This window comes from Triticum dicoccoides, chromosome 3B (genome assembly GCF_002162155.2).
Source record: "Triticum dicoccoides isolate Atlit2015 ecotype Zavitan chromosome 3B, WEW_v2.0, whole genome shotgun sequence".
NCBI classification, from domain to species: Eukaryota; Viridiplantae; Streptophyta; class Magnoliopsida; order Poales; family Poaceae; genus Triticum; species Triticum dicoccoides.
In genome coordinates, this window is record NC_041385.1 from 613,252,492 (window position 1) to 613,259,351 (window position 6,860).

Genomic DNA, 6,860 nt, shown 5'->3' on the forward strand with positions numbered 1-6,860 from the left:
CGTTGACCATCTCAGTAGTGGCCGTGAGCTTATCTGGGGTCGGCTCGGTGGCTGCCTCCATCTTCTTGGAGCTCTCTATCTTGTGGGGATCAGCCTCCCGCGTCTGCTCCAATATCGGTAGATCTTTGCCTGGTTCTCCTTGGTCCATCATGAAACTGACGAATACTAGGAGACCACTGAAAGGAAAACACAATCGCAATGACAATGAAACAAAAAAGAGTGAGGATCGGTTACTACTTTGCAAAAGTTCTTTTTTTTCTGAACGAAAATATACCAACATCACGGATACGCTTACCTTTCCTTCGTTGGGAGAGAAGAACAGTGGCAGATGCGAGTGTTGCCTTTCTTGAAGATGGTGAGGGAGACGGGGATTCAGCGAAGAGTGAAATGATGGTTGCTTCGTCCGTCAAACTTAGACTATGCGGAGGTGGGGTTTTGTGATACGATGGCTCGTTACTGCCGCGCTACGACCAGGGTGACTCTCTGCCTGCATAATGCCTTCTAATTTGGTGGATGGCATTTGGGCCCGCGCGCTGCATAGCCCGCATATCGGTGAACAAAAGTATAACGGGATTCAGTAGAGGGAGACATTTCAATGACATAGGAGGAGCCAGAAGCGGTAGAATGTCTCCATTGTACTAGTAGTAATTGTTTTTTTGGGTAGCTGTAGAGTGTCTCCACTGTACTAGTAGTAATTGTTTCTCTGGGCCCAAGACAAGACAGCCCATCCACACTAGTAAATAGTAAAATCAATTCAAAAGCCCTATATTTACTGAATGAGAGGCTCTACCCACACCCAGCACACCGCCCCCCAAAAAACCTGGGTGCTCTTCTTCCTCCTTGCTCCCACCCACCTCACGTCAGCTTGCTCCACTCGTACCCCAAATTCCTCACCTCACTCCTACAGAAAACCCCAGCTCCCCTTCTTCCTCACTACTATAGAAAAAACCTCACCTCCCCTTCTTCTTCACTCGCACTACAACTAGGCTCGTCATTCGTTACTCTGCTCAAATCCGTGAGCGTGATGCGACGCCCTCGAGGAAAATGGAGTCGGCTGACCCCAGCACCAAGAAGATGAGGCTCCCGCCAGCGGCGATGCCTGTTGTAGATCCCGCACCCGGCAGCGCGGGGAGAAGCGGTGACCCCACCTCCATCGGATCCCAGGAACTCGTAGAATCTCGGGTGGACCACATCAGCAATCTCCCGGACACCGTCCTTGGGGAGATCATCTCGCTTCTCCCCACCAAGGATTGCTGCCACACCAGGTCCCCTCAATTCGGTGGCGCCCTCTATGGCGCGTCGTGCCCCTTAATCTTGACTGTCGTCGGCTATCTCTCTTCAATGATTTTGAAATCCCCAGAGCCATCATCTCCTCCCACCAGGGCTCTGTTCAAAGCCTCTACATCCTGTCATGCTACCTGAGCAAGCATACCATGCCCTGCACGGTGGACGCCTGGCTGAAATCCCCTGAATTCACAGAACTACAGCTGCTTGAGTTCTACTATTCCCCTGGAAATCACATACCACATACCGAACGCCATGAACTTGTGCCCTCAACACCGATGTCCATCTCGCGGTTTTTCCTCCTCTCTCCACACTGCCACCTTTGCACTGTGCTACCTACCAGACAATCTGGTACTAAACCTTCGACTCCCATTCTCAAGAAACTTTCACTTGTGCGGGTTTGTATATCGGAGGCCTCATTGCACAGCATCATTCACTCCAGTTGCCCTGCCCTGGAGTGCTTGGTGCTTGTCTCCAAATAAAGTCACCTAACCTTGTAAGAATTGGAATTTCTTTTGACGGAAGGAAGCTCATCATCCAAGATGTCCCTTCACTTCAAAGGTTGATCCTTGATTCTAGTTATTCACCGTTGCAAATAAACATCCTCTCTGCGCCTAAACTGGAGACCTTGGGTGTAATACATGATCTCTGTGCTCATTTCAATATGGTGTTTGGATCCACAGTTCTTCAGGTACTTTATATTATCATCTACACTTGTAACCATAAGCTGCATTTTAAATTTCTACGCATAAGTTATATATCATCTTGGAGTACACATTTTGTACTAATATTATGTTCTATGCTCAATGAAGAGTTTCTCCATGGATGGCCTATCAATGGTGCTGGATTCTGTCAAGATCTTATATATCCAAATGAATAGTTTTGATCTGAACAAGATTATTGGCTTGCTACAATGCTTTCCATGTCTGGAGAAGTTGTATATAAAGGTGATAATTTCACACACATTGGAAGCCCGCATATAGTGTACTAGAATTAACCGTTCAACTGTTGCTCTTTCGACACTCTTTTTTTAGACCTTAACTATTTTCAATCTTCATGTCTATTTAGGCAACGGGATGGGGTAAGAAAGTTATAACCAATCGGTGGATTCGTAAGCATCGGGATTTTCTCACTTCTCATGAGATTCGATTGAACACAATAACGCTAGAACAATATGCAGCCAACCGTGCAAACACTAGATTTGTCACATTCTTCCTGCTGAATGCGAGGTTACTATTGTCCATCAGGCTTAAGTTTATCAGCAACATGGTTTTGAAGGATGGGTATGTCGAAGAGCAAAAAAGGAGTTTAAAGTGAGAAAAAGAGCTTCTGAATGCGTCGGGCTTCTATTTACAACATATTGTGGTCATAATCTAGTAAATTTTACGACCCAGCATGTTCATTCTATGGACCTGACCGATCCATTTGACTGTGACTGCTGAAAACAGTGCTGGAGTTAGATGTTGTTGCCCTTTTCAACCTGGGTTTTTTTGTAAATCTGATGAACAATTAACCCTCGTGCTTTTGTACAGTTTGTAAGCTGGAGTTCGATGTTCCTGCCCTTTTCAACTCGGATGTGACTGTCATATTTTCTTTGAAACAAGGCAAATGGCTTGCCATTCGTTTAATTTAGAATGAAATATTGTAACAAATCCCAACCAAGGGAAATAACATCACTCTCGTTGGCTGCTTGAGCTCACTGTGCATTATAGAAGCCAAGTGATTAGCCCCCACCAGCACCCACAAACTTATTTCGAACTAACACATCAAATGGGCTGTAAATTTTCATAGGAAAGGCTACATGACCGTGACAGATTTGGATTCTGACATTTGGGACCCACGAGGAAATAGCCTATCCAAGGTGATGTCGACTTACTAGCCAGTCAACAAACGATTCTGCCTACCAGCCGTTGGATTGACATCCAACATCTGTCGTGTATCTTCTATCTCTTGTCTTCTTCTTCCTCCAGCCGCCCCAACCGAACCACCCCATTGGCTCCGCCTGCTCCTGCATCCCATGGTTGGTTGCGCCTCCGCCGCCCTACCGTATGTACCCTCCAATGTTGGCCAGTCCCTCCCTCTATTCCCCCACACGTCATGTTATTCTCCGGCGACGTCAGCCCCAACACGCACCCGCACCTGAACCAGTCAACCCTCGTACTCCCCTCCGCCTGCGACTGGACCGACGCATCTTCCACGGCTCCTGTTCGTTCCGTCCGAGGCCTCGCCGTCATCCTCCTCCTTGCGGCCTTGGTTCGCTCGCCGTGTGTGGTGCACCGCCCTCTTGCATTGTCAACATCGTCAACAACTAAGAGGAACAAGGAGATGACTGTACGTGGCGAAAATGACAGTAGGGACCCACCAGCGTCATGGCAGTACGCAAGCAAGTGCCTCTATATTACAAGCCCAAAAATATGGTTCCTCCTAATGGTTGGACATCTGGGGCTCACGCCATTGTCAACGTAGTCAATAAACGAGAGAATTACACTACGAGCAGCTGACACCAGGGACCCAGCAGGTCGCGTAGTTTGTTTTTTGAGGAACAAGCAGTTGTTATTTATACTAGTTTTAGCGATGGATCAGGGTAAAAACGGGGCTATGCGGGGGCTGTGGCCCGTCTAGCTAGGGTTTTATTTATGTTTACCACATCATGAGCCCAGTTGTGCTTTTTCTTGCTGAAAATGGCTAGCCCCCTTCTATTTTTTTTAAAGAAATACCCAAACAAGGCCTACTTGCTTTATCGGCCCTGCTGGGCTGCAAATCTTTTAAGACGAGGAGAGTTTCATTCGGTTTGCCCAGAAATGGGCTGTACATTTTTAAAACACATCAAACCGGGAATTAGTTTCAAATTTTTTTCATTAGAAGATTTTAAATTCCATTGATTTTTATGCGTGGACAATTATTTGGATTTTATATTTATATAAATTCTTTTTCAAAATAGTTTGAATGTGAATCGATATTTCTGGATTAAAAACAGTTGACCGCACCGAAATATGCAAAATTTCGTATACTTTTTAACTGTGGCCACAATATGGGGTGTAATGCTAACAAAAATAAGATGGGCTCCAAAAAAATTCTTAAGAATTAGCAAATGGGCTGTACATTATTAGAAATAATGGCAGATGGGATGTATGCTGTTTTCCACGGATTTGAGGCTGACTTGTGCGCCTACTACAGGTTGACGCGTATGCTTTCATAAAAAAAGGTTGACGCACACGCAACGCCGCATCAACTTAGTCAACACACGAGAGCAGTGACTGTTGGATGTCCATCCAACGGTTGTCGTGCTTCTTCAATCTTTGCTCTTCATGCTCCAGCCGCTCAAACAAGCACCGGCTGGACTGCCTGCTCCCTCCTCCCCGTCCGGCTATGCTCTCGCGTAGGCCTCACGGCCCCACCGTACTCCCATCGCTGGCCTAGCCATCCCTCTACTCACCCACACCTGCTGTTATTCTCCGAGGACGGCAGACGAACCAGTAAACCTTCGTACTCCTCCGCGTGGGAAACAACTGCCGAGTATTCCCTGGCTCTATGTCGTTCCCTTCCTAGGCCTTGCCGGTGTCCACCACCCTGGTGCTCTCGGCGCGGCCTGGTCAACATGGTCAATGAATGACATCCGTCGGAAGTGGACTGTACGTGGAGAGGCTGACAGCTAGGTCCACGACCGCACGCAAGGAAATGCCTCCTATTACATGCAAAATAATGATTCCTCCACCTAACAGCTAGGACCCACAGGAAGGGCCTCTGTATTTCACGAAAAAAATGTTCCCCCTGCTGACAGGTCGGACCCACCAGCTATATCTTCGCACGCAAGGAAGTGCCTCCTTATTATGCCCAAAAAAATGAATACCCCCTGCTAGCTGGGACCCACCATATTGTTGGGATGACTTGTGGGCCTACTAAGTTGACGGGGACGGAGGGCTTTGTCAACTTAGTCAATACTCCAGTGACCGTATGATGTCCATCCAACGGCCATAGTGCTTCTTCAATCTCTTGTCTGCTTGCTCCAGCCGCCTAAAGCAGCACCGGTCCTGCCTCCTGCTCCTGCCTCCCGTGGCCGGCTGTGCTACCGCGGAGGCCTCACCGCCCCCATACTACTCCCACCACTGGCCAGGCCATCCCTCCACTCAGCCATACCCCCTGTTATTCTGCGGCGACGGCGGCCTCACACCGCAGCCGAACCAGTGAACACTCGTACTCCTCTCCGCGTGGGCATCCAGTGTCGCGTCTTCCCCAGCTCCGTGTTGTCCGCCTCGCCGTCGTCCACCACTATGGTGCTCTAGGCGCGGCATGGTCAACGTGGTCAAGGAACGACTTCCATCGGACGTGGACTGTACGTGGAGAGGCTGACAGTTGGGTCCACGGCCGCAGCAAGGAAGTGCCTCCTTATTATGCAGAAAATAATGATACCTCCACCTGACAGCAGGGACCCACTGGACGGGCCACTGTATTTCACGAAAAATACGGTTCCCCCCTGGCTGCTGGGACCCACCAGCTACATCTTCGCACACAAGGAAGTGCGTCCGGGCACAAAAAACGATTCGCCCCCTGACTGCTAGGACCCACCAGCTACATCTTCGCACGCAAGGAAGTGCCTGACAGTCGGGACCCACCTGGTCGAAGCGTACATAGTGTTGTCATTCTGGTCGCGAACGTGTATGTACATACTGGTGGATGTAGAGGCGCGCACGTGTCGTAGTAGAGGCGTGCGCGTAGCATGTACACGTACGTACAGCGGCCAGTGTGCAAGAAAGAAAATACGGCCACGTACGTACATATGGGTGGGGTCTCGAACGCCTACTCATGCATATATACGTACGACCAGGGCTCGTGTACATGGCTGGGTCAGAACGGAGAAACAACATCGTCTTCGTGTTCATGGGGAGCCAACCGGCTGGGTCGGAACGGAATGTGTCGTCGTGTTCATCAGGAGGGCTTGGACGGAACAGGCGATGGAAACGAGGCCTGGTGTACCGTAGAACGGAGGAAACGGCCTTGTGTTTGACCAACCATGTTCAAAACGGGATCCTGGTCATCGGGAGGGGTCTGGCGTACCGCAAAACGGAGGAAACGGACCTCCTATAGTTGAAACAGGGGTCCTGTTGATCGGGAGGGGTGTGGCGTATCGCAAAATGGATGAAACGGACTTGTGTTGGAGCGCTACGGTCGAAACGGGGTCCTGTTCATCGGGAGGGGTGTAGCGTACCGCAAAACGGGACTCCACGGGATACTGTTCATCTCCACCGTCGACCTCCTCCAGCCTCCACGGGCTACTGCTCATCCACCGTCGACCTCCTCCAGCATCAACCCGCGACTGTTCATCCACGGGCTCCTGTTCATCCAGCCTCCACCGCGCACTACTCCACCGGCTACTTTTCAACCCCCCTCTCCATGGGCTCCTGTTCAACCACCCCCCACGGGCTACTGTTCATCCACCCCTCCACCATCTACTATTCATGCAGACCTCCACGGGGTCGTCCTGTTCATCCAGCCCTCCACGGGGTCCTGTTCATCCAGCCCCAACCGACTCGATTGATCGAGGTCCTGTTCATCCAAAGGCAATGCCACGGGCACCT